The following is a 20,000-nucleotide window of genomic DNA, read 5'->3' as shown; positions in this document are numbered from 1 at the left end:
GGTCTGGAGCGTCTGCGCGGGAATGGGAGGTTGAACGTGTGCAGTATTGAATGGGTACGTGGTAGGTAATAGGTATGTATGTAAAACGCAGGTACGCAATGCAAATAGTGAAACGTGTTGTGTGTCAGACTGTACATCCGTCGTCGTTGCACCCCGCAGGGCCGCTTGCTTTTACTAGCTGTGTGTACCTTACAACATCAACCAATTCTCTACGGCACGAACTATGCGAAGAGACCGACAACGATATTGGAACTCCAGCGAATTGAGCAATACACCGAGTATGTGTGTACACAACGTGTGCCGCGTGTGTGTCACAGTGTGCGTCCGACTCTGTATGATACCCTACTCGACTGTCAGGGCATGCACACCATGAAACAAGTGCGTATACACGACCATGCGCGTAATAGATGGGCGCGACAAGTTCCCGCAGGCCAAGTATGTTCCGAATGAAAGGACAGAGGAGTCGATAGATTTCCGCTTGTGTGATATATGCACATATATGCCAGAACTGGCGCCCGAGCCAATTACAAACACTATGAAAATGATGACACAGAGACGAATACCTCTACGACACGGATATAGGAAGGTGTTGGATGTACAAGGTACAGAGGTGACAGTCGAAAGCGTTCTCCGATTAATCGGGCAACACCTTTCGTATAGAAATACATCGTATCAAGGGCTCGCGGACCGGTGACGTTGTCCTTCCGATCACTTCGAATTTCCCTGTCCTTGTCACAACTTGCGTTCATCGTGCGTACCATACACCTGGTATTAGAGACGACTCTCAGCCGCAGTGTTGTTGGACCTGGTGAGCTGGCCAACTTAGGGGGCCACAAAATAGGAAAGCAACAGCGATCTGCGGAAGGCAGCAGGGCAGGGCAGAACTGGGCTGGGCGGTAGGCATCGGTAGTGCATAAAGCAAAGGGCTTGGAAACTGCTCGACTGACTGCCTGGAGCGGCTCGGCTTGACGCTCGACCGACCGACCGACCGACCAACGAGCCGACGAACCGACTCCTAGTCTCTTTCTCAACCCTTCGAAGTTACGTCACTTTAAAAAAGCTATTTGGGGTCAACACCCCGCGACGCAGCGACACGTGGAGCCCCGTCTTGGCCCCCCTCCGCCGTCCTCTCAACCTCCCTAGAACGGAGCGGCGTTCTCTACACACAACGGGCAGCGGGCAGAGGCAGCCAGGCCCTACGCCTAGCCTTGCCTGGCCTAGTCTAGCCTAGCTTAGTCGAGAGCTCATGGTTGCCAGCCCGCTTGCCGGTATTATACGCTTCGCAACGCGCCAACGACGAGGCTTTAGAGTTTACGTTCGTTCTCTCTGCATCACGGACTCGAGGGAGATCTAGGAGCTAGGAGCTAGGCCAGGGTCGTAGCAGCCGTACCTACCTATCTACCCAACTATCTATCTATCTATCTACTTACCTACCTACAGGGAACGTGCAATCGTCGTCGGGTGTGTAATTCCGAATGTTTTGACGACGATGACGACCCTCTAACCAAAGATTTAGCTTACTATCATGTGTGAAAAATACTTGACTAGTATCTCCGATCTATCCTATGTACAACATCAGATTGTGGCGTGCCACATGGCGGCCGCATCGAATAGCATTCTTGCAGTCAAAATGTTTGTCGTGAAAAACATGTTTGGGGGAGTGAAATCATACCGTAAATATTGAATGGATATACCTATATATCATACCTATAATGTGTATGACACAGAGTGTGGATTGTTTTGGAGTACGGATGAGGGGGCTGGTTTATACGTGACCCTTAACCGGGCACAAAGAACTCCTTTAGCCACAGTCGCATATACACAAAGCCAATATATCGTATGCCTGTATTCGTTAAACGTATGTGATACACACGCGTAGTAGGTACTCATAATACGAGGATCGTCACATGATCACGAGGAATATTGTATTACGTAGCCAAGTCGGAAAAAGCAGGGAGTCTTTGGACTATCGATTGTGAATTTTAAATACGTCTACTATTTCCACGTATACCTATTATACACAATGCGCATATAACATTTCAATGTGACAAGCATTTCAACGAAAGCTGGGTGTGTGTACAAAAATTGCGGATGAACGCCAGCGCGTGAAAATTTTTGAAACCGATTGACGAAATGGATTCGGGGTAAAACCGTGTGTAAATATACCGAGGGATAAATTGGGTATACGCGTATATACGTGCCTTATTAGCAGCGAACCGTCGTGTGATACTTTCACCAAGTTTGTATTATAGGTATAGGTACAGGTTTTAGGTAGATACGTATACATATGCATATGTATAATAAGGTACCGTACGAACAAGCTCATCGTCGGTACTTCTTTCACCACCGATACTTAAATTCATGCGCGATACAACGCGATAATCTGCCACAGGTTTTATAACGCGGATTCGAATTTTTATAAGAAGAAGTCAAGAGTTGTATAATACGCGTGCATTAATTAACGATGTATATCAGTGCACATATGTGGATATAGACATTCGGCTTGAGGACGGATGAGATTTGAAAAACAAATAAAAAAAAAAGGAAGAAAACAAAGTAATACGCGTGATATCGAATACCTTTGCCTCTACAGGTACGCGTAAGCCTGCATGAGGAGTAAAGCGGATGACGTGGTATACATCGCGTGAATCGAAGAAGGGCGGTGCGGCGAGGGGTAGGAGTAGGACTACGAGAAGACGGCGGCGGCGTAAGGGGAGGGTGACGGTGACGAGGCCGTTGCCGCGGCGAATACGGCCCTGGCCCCTGGCTCTTGGCACTCGGCACTCGGCTTTCAGCTCTCGCGGGTTACACGGCCATATATGCAGGCCTGATATGCCGCCGTGCGCACCCTCCGTTCACCCCTGTTCGGCACGGCACTGCTGCGGCCAAGAGTCATGCACGCATCAAACCTAGGCGTTTCTGTTATACCCACGTTACGTGGATACATTGTCGTGTGCACGCTACGTATGTAGGTAACCGGCTAGGCCAAAGTCAGAGTCGAAGCTATAGAGACCAGAGCCGCGGCACTGGTGGATACTGCACACAGTGCTAGAAACCAAGGACACTGGATAGACTCCGCGTTAGCGTATAGAGCCGACGGAGCTGTGTAAGTAGAGGAGAGTCAAATCATCGTGTGGCCGCACCGCCCGCCACCGGCATCGCGGCCCCCGCTCGGTGCCTCTTCGCTCCGTCCCCCTTACCCTCTTTCGATCCGTCTCTCTCTCTCTCTCCTCGCCCCCTTCAACTCACTTTTTTTGTCCATCTCGCTTTGCTGCGCGGCCCCAGGACGACGACGGGGCTTTTTATCGGCCCTCAGCCTCCGAAAAGGTTTCGTGGGACCGCTCTTTCTCTCTCTCTCTCTCTCTCGCTCTCTCTTGCCTTCTCTCCTTTCCTCGTGTGCCTCGGTGTGCCTGGGTGCAGGGTAGAAGTACCAGCAATAGAGTCTGAAACCACCCTTCGCTGGTCCCGGACCACCCTCGCCTGAATAGGTAATTTTCTTGTCGCATCGCGGATCCGGATCATATACATAGCCCGTGATCCAGTTGTTGGTACGTATCAGCAATCACCGTCAATCGCACTTTCCCGCGAGGATCATGGTTAATTGTCCTCGACGATATGAGCATAACTGTGCACGGGTTAGGTATTTTGCAAATATCTGCTACAGGACCAAGCTTAATTTATAAAACATTATACCTATGCAATATGTATCGAAGAAGTCATGTAAGAATAATTTGAAGAAAAAAGTGTCGCGGGCGAACGTACGCGTGTAATGGAATAAAAGAAATGAAACAATCAACGACATCAACGACTACTATGTACGCTGTGTCGCGGAGTCGGGGAGGAATGAGAAGAGACAATCGAGAGAACGTATGAATTGGTGTAAGAAAAGATTCAACCCTCCGTGCCGACGAGTTATACGCTCGCTGAAGTGCGAGCAATTAATTAATTGGTCAGACCGTCGGGGGCGCGGTGGTTTGTTAGCGGCTTAGTCGGTTACAGGTTTACAGATACGGTTGCGAAAGTCTGGCCAGCCGATCAGCTAGACCGATGGAACGGACAACCTGCTGCCACGATCACGCATCGGCGCGTATAAGTAAATCTGTTTGCGCGAAGATTGCGGGGGATCGGGCAGTGTTGTCGGGAGTAGCTAGTAGTGGGGTCTCGACGTGCGAACGAATGCGAATACTTTACACGCGGTGGTGGTAAGGTAGTTACCGGCGATACCGACGGGGCGGCATCGACGACGCGGGTTATTTGAACACAATCGGGGGTTACGACCGCCTCGACTCGAGGGCGAAGCGAGGATCGTAACGACGATGTGAAACGAAATGCGAGAAACGGCCGAGATAATGTTCGGGAAATCCTGAAAAGGTTGTGGATTCGAGGTGTCGATGATATCCGTGGCTCGCGCCCATCGGCGCGGGGGTGGGGGGGGAGGAGGAGGGGGAGTCGGTGGGTGGGGGTGGGGGTGTTACTCGCCAAGGCAGGTCCGTGCGCGTATATTCCCGATTGTTGAACAAGGGCGCGAAACGGTTGGGCTACTTCGGCTCGCGGAGCGGCGAACGGACAGGGAACGGAACCCGCTTGGCGTCGCGGAGTCGGGCGTAGGCGCAGTTTCGTGCAGTCGGGGCGCGGGCGCATCAGGAATTAACGGCGGTCGCCGCGACTAGAGACTTGCTCAACTTGCTGACATGGCGTCCTAGTCAGCGGACACGGTGAAATCCCACGTCCCCTTTGGAGGATCATCACCGTAGGATATATCGTATCGAACGTAAATAAAATGTCGAGGTGAGTCTTGTCAAGTGGTGGTTGAAAAAGTGTTTCGAAAAAAGTGCGTTCATTTTTTTTTTTCCAATTCTCGTATCAACTCTCTCGTCTCACTCTGTTTTTAAATTATTTTTTTATTTTTTTATTTGTTTTTTTATCTCGTTTTGTTTGTTTTTTTTTGTTTGTTTTTTTTTCGCCATTTTCGGAGGTTCTTTTTTTTTTCTCCACACCGTTTTTTCCCCCCTCGTCAAATGGTGTTTGGTCGGTTTTATCCACGGGGCAAAGTGTCATCGGTTATTTTCGAACGTGTTTTAACCCACGGGTATGTGTGTGCGTGTGTTTTATATACGTATACAGTATTTGTATGCATATATGTATGTATATATATATATATATATATATATATATATATAAATATATATGTATATATACAAGTATCTGTTCCGTGTGTGCGGTATATCGTCCGTTCGCTCGCTAGGTCCTATCTAGCCAGCAGCAGCCACACGGGTTGCGGCGGATAGTCGGTGTGACGATCTGAAAATATACGCATTTCCTAAAGGGTCGTTGCCCATCCGCTGGCTGCGGGGTCTCTTCATAACCGCCCCGTCGTTTGAAAATCAATATTTGAGGGACGTCCCGGCTTCGGGCTCTGCTTTACTCCTCTCTTCCTTCGTCGGTCGGTTCTTCGGCCCCCGGGGTATGTACGGACAGCCGAGATTATACGCGGATAAACAAGTCGAGGACTTTCAGCATACGTAGATATTTTATACACGCACGCACGCAGCACGCACATATATGTATATATATATATATATATATATATATGTGTATGTTCGTGTGTGTACATATATATATATAGAGAGAGAGAGAGAGAGAGAGACGGAGAAAAAGGTGCGCGTGTGTATAGTGTAAGTTACGTATGTGTAATAAGTCGGGAACAACTCGAGGAATTTTATTCGAGAAGGACCTGACTACTATTTTAACGGTGTCGACTTTAATACACATATTACGCAGACGTATGCGTGTGTACGTACTTATTGCTGATGCGAAGGCAACCCAGCTATCGCGCGCGGCTTAAATACGACGAATTTTTACTGCCAGGAAAGGGTTGCGTAAATACCTCTCTCTCTCAGCTCAACGTGTCGTCGTCTCTATCTCTCTCCTTCTCCCTCCCGCCCTCTGTGTTTCCCTCTTTCTCTACCTCCCTCCTTCCGTCCCTCCCTCCCACCCTCTCTCCCTCCATTCCTCCCTCCCGCTCTCTCTCCCCCTCCCGCCCTCTGTCTCTCTCTCTCTCTCTCTCCCTCTCTCTCTCTCTCTCTCTCTCTGCGTATGTGTGCGTCGTGCCCGATCGCCTGTGTGGTGGCGAGGAGCAAAGCAGTCGGCATAGGCGCCCAACCCTCGGGGTTATTCGAGCAACGACGAGGCGTACATAGGATACTCAAATGAGCATGCCTATGTATAGAGGTATTAGATACCTGCGTGACTACGCTCTCAAAGACGCTGCGTGTTAAATTGTATTAGAGGTCCACTCATTCAGCATTCTCTCGCTGCTCCGCTACACGTGTACGTTATACTTGCATCTACGATATGCACGTTACAACGTTGGTACAATTTTTACGCATTCGTGCATACGTATCGTGTTCATGCCGCGAATATCCACTTGTCGATGTGGTAGCCGGTTACGTGACTTTTGTATTTTTTGCAATCCGATTTTACTCAACAGATTAACAAGTGTCAAATATAATAAATAGACATACGTTATACCAGTAAGCGAAGAGGATTTGCAGCGTAATCAAGCAGCGTTTCTCCCTCCCTCCCTCTCCCCCCCCCTCCCCTTGATTATAAATTTCGCTGAATAGTATCACGGAGCATATGTATCGGGAATATTGTCCTGTAATTCGCCCAACAACGTCGCTGCGCGTAGGTATTTGTAACGCTTTCGATACGATCGAAACCAAACAATCCGTGCCGGCCAAACACGTGTTTATACCACAGGGTAAGAGAGACTGTAAAACACGTCTCTTCCGTGAAAGAAACTATCTAAACCACTAGAGATGTACCGATGAAACTCATTTATACCAATATCTTCGTTTGTCATTCAGCCACGTGGCTTATTGCAACTTACTTTCCATATATCCTTACTTCTATCTTTTGTCTCGACCTATCTCTCTTACGATAGTATATGTATAACATTTTTTCTTCACATTTATTTTTTAATTCTACACAGACGTAATTTTTGTTACGTTATATTTTTCTCCCGCGCTGCGACATCCTTGGCATCTCCCTTCCCTCCCTTCCTCCCTCCCCCCTCCCCCCTTCACTCCCATCCCTCCCTCTCGTTGCTTCGTATCTCTCGTAACTTCCACCGTCACCACACAACCACAATGATCGTCCTGACGTTTCGTCATTTTTTCCCGGTTACAATTTTACTCTCTCGCACTCTCTCATTCGTTTATATCGTCTGCCTGTTGACCAATGCGGGCTCATGCTCTTCCACTAATCTCCTTGACGTTTTTTTTTTTTTTTTTTATTTGAAACTTTTTCCCCCGACGATTGCAAACCCGTCGCAGAGCAGGAAAAATATGTTTGGCCAAAACCCGTAGAGCTGACCTCCCTTATCCGCTATACCACGTTATCTACGCACCCCACCCCCATGAGTCGTAATACTGCCGCTGCTAAATATTTAATTACTTTTCGTTGTTGGCTACATATACACATATTTCCTTATCACCGAGTTATTAACTCTACTTTAAGAGGAAACGCAAACAGTGTCTGTGTAATAATCTTTTCCGGTTCCCTGCACGCTCCCGTATAACGAATATGGAAACATTATAACATTCTATTATCCGTGTATCGCAGCACATGCATATGTAATGGATCTCTACCTCCGTACATGGTCGATGCATCTAGTGCCTATAATATCTATGGTGTGTCGGGGTGTCAATCACAGGTGTCCGTATAGCTATTATACCCTACGGATCAAAAGTAAAACCCGCAAAATTTTCCCCACGGTTCTTTATTCCCTACGGAATAATTCTATTCCGTCGTCGGTAGGCGCCAGGCGATGGTTTTTTTTTTTTTTTCTTTTCTTTTTTACGCGAGGAATTTTCAGTTCGCATCCGGTTCGGCGTGTTTCTCGAAAACAAAGAAATCAATAAAAATCGATCCCATCGCAGCCTGCGTCAAGCAACAACGACGCTTCTTCGTCTCAGCTATCCCCTGACAGTCGACGTAGCTGCCGTATTCGCATTTAAAAAGCGCGTGCAAACGGTACTTCACTCCCGGTGTAACATTATTCCGGGTGCAAGGCCCCGCATCGTAACACACTGGTCCACCTCCATAACGCGGTTATGGTCTACCATAACGTGACACAAAAGCGTCGTACAAACGTAATCAATTATGCCAACCACTATTCGTCATGTTTTTTATCCGGCGATGCGTCGTATTATCGGTTACGAACAAACAAACAATACAGCGATAGTAAGATTAATGTTGAAATAAAAATAATGTATTGCAATTCGTATCAGGGAATTGGGTAGAGGAAGAAGAGGAGAATGAGAGAGAAGAAAAAAAAAAAAGTTGGGGTGAGCGCCTATGTGTGGAATCGGAGTGTCGGCTGATCGGCGGAGGGGCGGCGTCGCCGCCGCCGACGTCGCTTTCGTCCGGCGGGGCGGGCGGGGGTTGCCCGCAGTGGAGGGGCAGGGGGCAGGAGGGGAGGCAATAGCAAGATGGCGGTGGTGTGGCTGTGCTCAGGAGGCAGCAACAGCAGCAACAGCGGCGACCAAGAACAGTCAGGGGCAGGGCAGGGCAGGGCAGCCAGATAACGGCATGGAACTCGAACACTAACTTTAAGCAGCGGCGTTGCGTTAAGCAAGCGGGAAGAGGCGAACCGAACCGAACCGAACCGAACGAACGAACGAACGAACGAACGAACGAACGAACGAACGAATGAACCCCGGGCGATACTCCGCGCACCCCTCGCTCATCGTCAGTTCCCCGCTGTCCGTTGGTACGTTCGCACGTCCGTCCATTCTTCAGACATAACCGATCGTCCGTATTTCTAGTTATTATCATCAGTTTTACCCGTTGACAACTGTTGTTTTCGCGAATATTGTTAAGCGGGAGAAAGGAGAGGCGAGTGTTTTTACGATACTACCTTTCCTCGATTTCGGACGTTAGCCGTCGGTCAGGTTTATACGGTTGGAAAATGATGGTGCGGTAAACGTGGTTGTAATGTCGTCGCGGCCTGCTCCGACTTGATATATACCTATCATACCTACTCGTTCCGAATTCGCCCTGTGACGTCGCTGCCGGGAGATAAAGGCCATGTGCTCACGAAGCATACGTACGTACAGTGGTATTCGACGACGAGAACGTAATTGAGACTGATACCTTCGATCCTCGCGCTGCACAGGTGGACTTTCCTTTTTTGTGCTACACGCGTACACGTATTTTCGTATCAGTGGTGATGATGATCATTAGCGTGATAGTAGCCGTAGTATATCAGTGTCGTGTGAAATAGATTCCTTGTGTGCAGTGAGGTCATGTGTGTGGGTTTGTGCGCGTCGGTTTTAAACTAACGACTCGAAATTAGGAAAATTGTGTCCTCGAACCAATAAATGATCGATGAGCTACAACCCGAAACTGAACTCGAGATACGTGCAATGTACTCTGTGTAATGGAAAAAAGTAAGTCCCAAACTTGAAAATTGATACATATCGTACAGCTGATCAGTTGTGGATGTAATTCATTTAGACTTGACCCGTTCAATTATTCACTCGGTATGCTTTGGCTACGAGACAGGCTTCTCTGCGTTGGATTCCAAGTAGGTATACGTCTGCCACGAAACACCCTGCGAAGCAAAAAAAGTTCTTTTCGCGCTCACACTCGATCCACACGATCCCTGAGTTTCTAAGCTGATAGATAGGTACGTAACGTATCACATTGCGGGACATATCTACTTATTTAGCAATAAACACCGTAATACCTAGGACAAGGGCTGACTTTCGCACGCACGCGAGTTCGCGTAGTAATTTTACGTGTGCGGGTACATGTATCGCGTAAAAGATCTTTCTATCTTCAGATCTCATTCATGAGACGACACACACACGTGGCTTGGCCGCAACTATGCACAACTTACGCGTACCTGTATTATCATACGAATAGATCCGTACGTTTATTCTGTTATATATATATTAGGTGTTATTTCTGGTTTTGAGTTCACGTTATTTTGTTCCTTATCTCTCGCTTTCTCTCATTCTCTAACCCTTTGCGGCATAGTGGTTTGTATTCTTACCACCTCTTTTACATCCATTTTTTTTTTGTATATTTAGAGAACTTTTCAACACGTTTCTTTGCAGTTTTTTTTTAGCAATTCTGATAGTATACAAAGAGGTTTTCAATACTCGAGAGTAATTATTGCGATATAATGTAAATCATTATTGTTACAAACAAAGTGATTGTAAAAAATCGTGAAAATTGAAGGAATAATTCAATTACGAGAAAGTTACACCTCTACAGAGATACATATTTTAAATAAATTATAAGTTTTTGGAATCGCTGATTACGAATCTGAAATCGGATTTAAAAATTCGGTATGGTGAATCGAATCAGCGACCCCGAAAACCTCTAAATACAGTTTTTTAACGGTATTTGAAGAAATTTGAAATTCTTGCTCACCACATTGGATTTGCAATCTCGAAGTTTTGCCATCTGATTTCAGATTCGTAATCAGTGACCCCAAAAACCATAGAATACTGTTTTGTTACAAGTCTTGACGCAGCCCGATAATGTGACTCAAAGGGTTAACGATGTGCGTAGAAAATCTTGCTGCATCTCACGTAGGTGTGAAGATTATCGAGATACAAAAAAAATTGACTGAAAATAATCCTGATCTGTAAGAATAACGAATCGAATAGAAAAGACATCTAGGTGTACGACAATTTTCTCACTTATAATATCGTGCAACTCTTTCAAGCATTGAGGAACAACCAAGCCATTTCACAAGGTTCACATATCGGTCGATGGGGTAGGAACAGGTAGCCGCGGTGGTATCCCAACGTTATTAGGTATAAATATGCGATTCCGCTAGCCGCCGAGCATATTGCCGTGCAGCAGCGTGCAGAAGTAGCAACAGGGAGGGCGGCGTTGCCAACCAGCGGTATAGCGGTAGCGGAATTTCTGGAAATGATGACGAGTAGGCAATTCCGCAATTCCGTGACCCTCCTCGAAGCCCCTGCGAAAATTTTTCGAGAACTGGCTTTAGGCGCACACATTCGCAAACATTCGCACGATGGGCAAAATACGCAAACACGTTTTGGGACACTCGTGTCGCAGGAACAGAGTGTAATGGCTGTAGGTCTGTGTTGGTCGGGTCAGGTCAGGTTAGGTTAGGTTAGCTTATACGTCGCATAGGATACGACCACGATTACGGCGGCGTCGTGTTCTACGAACGTTCGAAAATCTGGGCCACGCTTCGCCTTGCCGAGCAAACGAACGACCGACCGACCGACGAACGATAGAGCTGACTCCCTTCTGCCCCTCCCCATTACCGCAAAACCCTTGCCGGAACGGATGCTTGGACTCTGACTCTTGGCCGGATTGCTACTTGGTCTCTACTGCCGACCGCGAAGCGGTGGATACATGACATACATATATATATTTATATGTATGCATGTACGTATATACATACACACACATATATATATATATATATATATATATATACACATACATATATACACATGTAACAACGAACGACGTTACGTTGGGTCGTTCCAAGCACATCCTGGCACTCCCCTAGTAGGGAGGTGGGTGACGAGATGATGCCTTATACGCAGTGTTCCAATCGCTTTGTGGTTCGTTTTTGATTCCGCGTTTTCTTGACACGCGCACGCTCTCTGCGAGAAACAGTTCTCGTCTATATATGTTTATTATACGATGTGTATGTGCGGGTGCGTATGTATATGCGTGACGTGCGAATGAGTATACGTGTCGCGAATTGACCGACGGCACCAGGTGGTGGTGCAGCACAGGTTGGGGAAGGGAATATACTTACCGTAGGCATTTGACGTATGCGCACCTCTACGTAGAGTTGCTGGTATGGGCATCATGTTGAAGTTGGTACCAAAGGTTATCGTAACGATTCATGCTGAGAAAAAACGGTTATATCGCGATTTTAAAATCATTGTAAAATTAAGATAATAGTGGTTTTCTCCTCATGTTTCGTTACGATAACGTTACTAACTTCAACCTCGTCTACGGCCTATAACCTCAAGCGTTAAGCCTGCGATGGTGTAGCGATATCCTTGAAAAAACTTTCCACTAACGTGCGATGCCTACTCGTGTGTATGTATGTATGTATGTATTTAGACGAGCGAGGAATAGTGTGTGTTCGGTATTCGTTGCAGATGAAACAATTACGAGTGTAGAAGTATAGTGTAGAAAATGTAGCGGGCAAGTAAAGGGCGGCACCCCGGATAAAATAATGCATTATCCTCGTGTGAGTCTATCATGTACAATTTACATATCCATACTCGACGATGCGTAACGACGTATTTACGGAATTATAACATCGTTCGATAAACATCCTTTCTGACTGTATTTTTCTTCACCTAGTCATCACTCTGACAATGAGCTTTGCGCTTGCTGTTCATCCGTGTCTATGAAATGTAACCGACGGGCCCATTCAACGTTGAAAAAAAGTTTCAAATTTATTAACCCTTCGAAATGAAGTTATAGTATTGATATCAAAGGAACTACAGCGACTGAAGTGTTGTTTGTAATAGTGAGAAATCATTGGAAATCAATGCGAATCGTCAGTGACGACACGTAAGTCTGGCGGTGAACGCGAAATGATTTAGATTCGTTGAGGCTTCAGTTTTTTTTTTTTTTTTTTATCAAATCCTATCGTGCAGTGATTTTGTTTATTTCGAGTGATTTGTTTCAATTTACCGCGATTCCGTTCAATCCGGATATACCTGAAAGTCTCTTCTAACGCTCGGAAATTGTGGAAAATCAGACGTAAAATTAGAAATCGGTGAAAATCACACGAATCAAACTTTATATAAACGAATTAGAATTATTCATTTGATTTCCGAACGAATACCCCCTCGAACCGCGATACGTGTGCGTATTATCTGTATACGCATACCCGTATAATCATGGATATTCCAATGATGCTGTAACCGTCGTTCTTATCATCGCAGGGTTTTTTCCCCGTATCGTACGCGCATACATACGTGTGTGCGTACGAGTATACGATGTAAGTTTCCTTCTCGCGGCTACGCGCCAGTCTAGTCAGGTTTCGTCCGCGTCGCGAAGGTCGGGGTGTTTTGATAAATAATTATTATACCCGGCACAGCAGCAGCAGCAGCAGCAGCGACACGGCACACAACCATTCGCATGTAGTAATACCGTTCACGTAGGAACATAGCCTATCCCCACATGTACGTACATACATATCGAAGGGGGGCATACGAACACACCGCGGACACGTGATCCCACTGGATTGTACAGGCCTAGGCGTAGGTGTGTTTTGCTTACGTATCAACTTGTAGGTATGGAAGTCATATTTAACGACTAGGTATTGCAGATGCGGATTATTATACGCCGGGTGGTGAGATCACGGGAGGGATCCTGCGATCAAGAAACCACCTCCGCCGTGATCCGAGTCTTTTTATTCGATACATGTTCGCTCGTTCCTAGTTGTTTTACACCGATTCGCGCTCGCTGGTGGTTGCTGTTCTGTTTGTTACGATGTAGCTTATGCCACTAATCATGGCGTGCGTGTGTGTGTGTGTGTGTGTGTGTGTGAGAGGTGGTGGTGAGTTTGAGATTACGCAACGCTTGGCCGTGAGTGCGTACGCTTGTCGTCGACGTGGTGGTGCTGCTGCGGCTACCGGCGGTGGTTACAGGAGGAGGAGGATGGTATGAGGCACACCGATACAACTTGCGCCTCTCTCTGTTACAAGCATCGCAGACTCGATGCCACCTGTGCGATTCGATGTGTACCAATTCAGCGCGACCGTCGCACCGTTGGTTTGTTCGTTCGTTCGTTTCTCTTTTCCTTCCACCGTCGCGCATTAACTATTACCATGTCGCTACGTTACCTCCGTATATACTGCGCCGAGTATCAGCTGTTTCGCTTTTCGCCTATCTAATATAACACATCGCCGTGGTGTTGGTATAAACTTTGCCGCGTGCATTCTGCTACTGCGTTGTTCGATATGTAGAATAATATGTAACATTGATACCAATCGGTGCACACACCGTGGTTTATGGCAAGAAAATTACTAGATTTATTCTCAAGATGACGAAGATCCAGATGTATGTCTGTTCTTTTGACCGTGCAACGGGGTTGTGCAAGAGGCAACAAAGAACGGTGTATTAAAAAGTTTGAAACGGATTGATGGGTATATGTTGCCGAAAATACAACATCACTCAAGGGGAAAACGAGAGAAAAGTATTTGAAAAGATACTCGTCATTTTTTTTGTTTTGCCGGAATCGAGTGAAAGAAGCAGCGCGCTGTACGGTTCGTATGCTGCAGCATATCTTTGTATGCATCTTCAAAACGTAGCTGCGTGTATGTGCCGAGTGTTGTGCGCAAGACTATACATATATTCGTCTATAATATTTATACTAGTTTCTAGTTTTTGTTGAAAGAGACAGACGAGGATAGGCATTATAGATAAGGCGACAGACAAAGCCCAGAGGCAGTAGCGAACAGCAAGGAGGGAAGCAGATGAGAATATTACATGCGATGCGTACAGTAGGAAAATAAAAAACGATATTTGTGTGTATACGATAAATGTACAAGTGTTTGTTTGTAGGTATGCGTAACGTGTATGTACACACGTAATATAAGAACGGGCGAACGGCGACCATGAAACTTCTCGCCAGTGAGTGATCGTGAGACTGAACTTCTCCGTGTTCCTGCAGAGCGTGATTCTTCCATATATATATATATCTATGTATAAATCTATACCTATGTATATATAAGCTGCGTCTCCAAACGACAAACCCACACGCGAATTAGGATCCGGCTAAATACCAACGCGCCGATCATCAGCCGTCAACTTAACCCTTTGAGTCACATATTCTTGTGCCGAGTCAATTTTTACAGCAATTTTTATTTTATAGTTTTTGGGGTCGCCGATTACGAATTTGAAATCAGATTTCAAAAATTTAGGGGTCGCTGATTCGATTCGTCATACTGAATTTTCAAAATCCGATTTCAGACTCGTGATCAGTGACCACAAAAACCCTGGGACAGAGTTTTTTCTCCGCATTCGGTCAGATTTCAAACTTTTCATCTGCCATATTCGATCCGCCATCTTGAATTTTTATAATTCGATTTCAGATTTTTGATCAGTGACTTCAAAAACTTTAAAAAATGTATGCAAAATATGTATATGTGTAGAGGGGTAACTTTCTCGGAAACGAATTATTCCTTCAATTCTCACGATTTTTCTCAATCAATTTGTTTTTAACAATAATAATTTTCATTATATCGCAACAATTACTCTCGAGTATTGAAAACTTCTCAGTATACTACCAGAAATAGCAAAAAATCGCGAAGAAATATGTTGAAAAGTTTTCTAAACATACAAAAAGAATGGATATAAAACAGGTGGTAAGAATGATCACCACTATGGCTGAAAGGGTTAACAAGAGAAAGGTAGATAGGTTGAATAGGTGGGCAGGCAAGCCAGCGGATCAGACGTTTTTCTATTTCTTCAATCTGTTCTTCCAATTTTTTAGCATTTTTCTTTTCGAGAACTCGATGAATAGTTCAGGTCTGCCTGTATTCGATATTATTGTGTAATTTTCTCAAGAAATTTCGAGTGTTTCGGTGAACAATGTCTCTCTCTTTGTATCTATTACAGGTGTTTGTACTCCGCGTTCTTCTTCTTCACTCCCTCTTTGCAGACCAATAATTACGCGCAGGGATGTAACCCGAAAAAGCTGACGATGAGATGTGGATGTAGTACGCGACCAGTAGAATACGAATGACTTGACAGGTTTACTGTTGATTATTTTAACTACTTCCGCTTCTCTTTCTTTTTCTTCTTCTTCTTCGTTTTCGTAGTCGTCGTCGTCGTTGCCGTTGTCGTTAACGCGGTGATCCAACCAACCCTGTGCCGTACTTACTGCAATATCAATATACTCGAGGGATTGTGAAAAGAATGGGGAGGAACATTAAATGGGCACGTGCGACCCATTAGACTGCTAATTCATTCTAATAACATCGACATTTACAACGTTTATTTGCCATTTTCTTGTCATCATCCCCTGCAGTTCTCGATCATTCGATGCAAGCCCTTAGTCAGTTAGTCTATTCATCGTGTTACACTCACACCGTATAGTTACAGATGTCAATATTCCCTGTAAGAAGTAACGGTATTGAACAAATTTGCATGTAGGGATTAGGGATTATTTACGAAGGTAATATTCTGCATAATCCTGGCAATGGTTCGGAAACCCTTGTCAATGAGTCATCGTATCGTGGGTTGTAGGATTTGACGTACCGTTGAGCGAGGCCGTTCTAACTCCTTGACCTGCCTCCGGCGTGCAGGTCAAAAACTAAAATAGCCACGTGATGGTTTACGATATTCACGGAGAGATGGAAAATTGCAGATTTTACTGTAAACTGTAGGTAAAGAGGAACACACGAAGGTTTTTGGTAGTAAAATACCCACGTCAATTATACATTTTTATTTTATTTTTTTTTTTTAACTCTAAATGTAGCAGATCTTACAAAATATATTTTACCAAAAAACCTGACGTCTCCTTCCTTTTCTCTTTTGCAGTTTTCGTCGGCTCTTTTATTCGCCCCGTGTTGATTTTTTCAACATGGGAAGACAATTTAGATTTTATATCATTTCAAAACGTGTAAACGTGAAGAGTAGAGTAAAGGCAAGATGTAGAAAAGTTTAAGCAGAATAAAGTAAAACGTAATAGAATCGTCAATATTTTGACGATTCCATGGATCGGCTTGCAATATTCTTATTCATTCCACCGAGTCTGTGTTTTACCTTTCTCTAATTTGACCATTCTACATTTTGTAAGTTCATGAAACATATTTTCATATTTTTGACAATCTTACATTGTGATTCTTCTGTATGCTGCTGGTTGTCATTAGGAGTCAAGGGCGGCAGGCGGGAGGGGCGAGGGAAGGGTCCTCCTAATCACGGAATCATTCAATGGTATATATATATGTTATATTTACGACTTGAAATTATGCAGATTTGACTTTTGCGAGTCCGACGATCAGTTCCCCGAACACCGTCTACCTTGCACGCATATATCGGACATACGGACAAACTGATGAAAAGACCCCTGGTATTCAAACAATTTTTACTGTCGTTGTAATTAATTGACGTATGAACGCAGCAAACCTCAACCTCGTGTTTAATTATTTATCTTCGATATTGACAATTGCAGATATATAATACTCTGCAAATTCTCTTATAACATTATGTGGCCCGTTGTTAGTCGACGACGACACTCTCCCTCCAAGGACATTCAAAACGGACGAAATATTCTCAATGAGAAAAAATTGTTGATTCAAAATGGTGTTCAGGTAGTCGTTATCTTCGAATTAGGTATAATATCACCTTTAATCTATATAGTCTGGTTATTTAATAATTCAATCATTCAACGTTCCATTCACGGTGCAAAAATTGTCGGCGAATGTGGTGTGATGAAATTTTTTGACGATTATAACGAATTTGAAAATATTATATTTTCAATCCAAGGATATTTCACTTTGCCTGCACGACATTCATTCTTCAAACGAACAGTAACGTATCTTCTTGCTAGGTATGTGCCCTGTGATATTATCGGTCAAATGATAACTTGGAACTTTGGTCAGCTTGGTCGTGAATGAGAGTTTAACGGTATATCATATATAGGTCTAATGGGACTGAACACTGTCAAATTTCGAAAAGGGATTCCAACGATTACCAAAACGGAATATTGACCACTCGAAGCGAAAAGGCGCTTCCTCGTTTTGGACACGATGACGCGTCGATAAACTTGTACTTGCTCCTGTGATGCTCGACCTTTATCGAAACTTGTCTCATTCGGCATGGAAGCAGCCTCGATGGAGGGACTCGTTTCGTTGGTTATCTTTGTTTTTTTTCTATTTTTTTTTTCTGTCTCTTAATTGCTCGGTTATCGTTCCCGGGTAACATTAGTCGATCGAGGCTGAAATTAGCAGTCAGAATTAACAGCCAAACGTTTCAATGTTCATTCGAATAAGGCAGTGAAGTCCGAAATTCAAAATTTTGTGAAATACCTTGAACCCCTAATACTTTTATAGAATTATGAGGATAAAAATTGACTGCATTTTTCTATTTCCAAAAAGTCTTAACACGTTCGGTCGCTAACTCTGGCTGCTAGCTTCAGCGTCATTCAGTCGTCTATAATATGTTACTCTGTTACATCAAGGGAATGACGATTACCTCGTGAAAATTGTTTTATCAAAATTGGATTTTTTCATTTGTTAGATTATTTTTGTTATACTTAAACAGTTTTTCAATCCTACCGTTATCATGCGGCATCAATACCTATAAGATCCGATGGTGCCATTATGGCGTCAAGTAAAAAGGTATATAAACGTACAAGTACATACATAGGCAGGGACACGTGATCCGTACGCAAGTTATCAAACATATATACACTACCCACCTGATACTCGTACACGCATACGAATGTAAATTTCGTATTGATTCTACCGTGCGTATAAAATTCTATTGATTCAGCAGCCGGTTAGCCGCTGCTGCTGTCTGTTTCTGCCGCTGCTGGCTGCTGGCTGCCGCGTTCATGTAGTGTAGGTGTACTCGTATATAGCGATATAACATGTATCGTAGGAATAGCTATACGCGAAAATTTCGCTTCCGCGTCGCCTCTTATCGATCCTTGCAGAACTCCGATTCTTCTCCCTGCGCCAGACGGCGCGCAAGGTGGGGCGGTTTTTTAAAGCGCGAACCCATACGCAGGGGAAACAAAAATTGAAAGAAAGGATCTGATTTGATCTGATTTGATCTGATGATAATGTACTGTACCCCGTTGCAGTTTGAGAAATGCTTAAATTTTTTTTTAATTTATCCATCTATATTCTATATTTTCTTAATTTTCTATTAAAAAATTAACGAACGTTATCGTTATACGTGTAACGGTTAACAAACCAGCACCACGTATCGTTGTAATAATAAATTATCATCCGGCTGTTGGGGAAGTGTGTATTTTAAAGTTTGTTGGATGAGGCCTCTGGCTTAAAAACCGACGAAACCGATGCGTATATGTTGTATATTACAATAATTCGCCTCGAGTGACTTACGTTATATACCTGCTGTTTTGTATTATCCTCGGCGATCGGTGGGGTTGCCTGTCGGGGCGAGCGGCGTTGTACGAGGGGCGAGGGGTGAGAGGAGAATTATGTAAAAGGAATCAACCGAGCGAGCAACTCAACTTGATTCCGTCGAGCTGTGGCCGCAGCTTATACGGTCCAGGGTCGCGTTCTATGCATACACCCACGTACATCGAGTCGCGTATAACCTATATACACTCGGTTTCGAAGAGAGAGGAAAAAACATTTCGTAGAGAAATAAAGGAAAAAAATTTCTAGAAAAAAACATAAATAAAAGATACCGTAAAACGATGAAGAAATATGTGTTGAAAGTGCCGAACTCCGCGCGGTGTTGGTAATGTCGTTATACACTATGCATTCAAGTATGATACTTACGGGGAGTCTTAACCGTCTTCAATCGCAGGCATAATTTTATATTATATCGTTAAAGAGATGTGCAATTGCTTTTTCGTTATTTTTATGACGATAAAAAATGATGGCTAATTGATCCGATCATCTAGATTCGTGTGTATATATATATTTATATATTAAGTTTCCCAAAATACTTCCGGTTTAATGTGTGTGTGTGTGTGTGTGTGTATATATATATATATATATATAGCTCAGCTCTTTAAAGGGGCAATCGACGCTATGTCTTAGGTGTGTATTGCCATTTATGAAAAGATATCCCCATCTGGCTGACTGACAGAGTCGACGTCAGCTGCTGAGCCCGATTTTTTTCGAAATGGTAGTGCAGACTTCAAAATGTCACTTCGGTTGCCTAATTGCTGGCGCTGATTGTGAGTAGTGAGTTTTACGGGATAACTCTTAACTGCAGATGTTATTACACATGTTACAGATATATTCTATATTTTAATC

At 44.4% G+C, this 20,000-nt stretch overlaps 1 protein-coding gene across 11 annotated transcripts in view; it reads left to right on the top strand.

Annotated features, from left to right (window-relative positions):
* Positions 1-4,521: 4,521 nt before the first annotated feature.
* Positions 4,522-20,000, top strand: part of LOC124183327 (protein tramtrack, alpha isoform-like) — a 54,403-nt gene continuing 38,924 nt past the window's right edge. For 3 of the 11 annotated variants that reach the window (XM_046571691.1, XM_046571681.1, XM_046571692.1), the window contains exon 1: positions 8,556-9,455. The gene's annotated coding sequence lies outside the window, so the exon portion shown is untranslated. Of the gene's footprint in view, positions 4,789-8,555; positions 9,456-12,158; positions 12,269-13,679; positions 13,807-19,797; positions 19,922-20,000 lie in introns of those variants that run through there. The other 8 variants (XR_006870962.1, XR_006870963.1, XM_046571682.1 and 5 more) reach the window with 7 other exon arrangements.

Source organism: Neodiprion fabricii, chromosome 5, assembly GCF_021155785.1.
Source record: "Neodiprion fabricii isolate iyNeoFabr1 chromosome 5, iyNeoFabr1.1, whole genome shotgun sequence".
NCBI lineage: Eukaryota > Metazoa > Arthropoda > Insecta > Hymenoptera > Diprionidae > Neodiprion > Neodiprion fabricii.
This window is presented reverse-complemented; position numbering and strand designations above follow the sequence as displayed.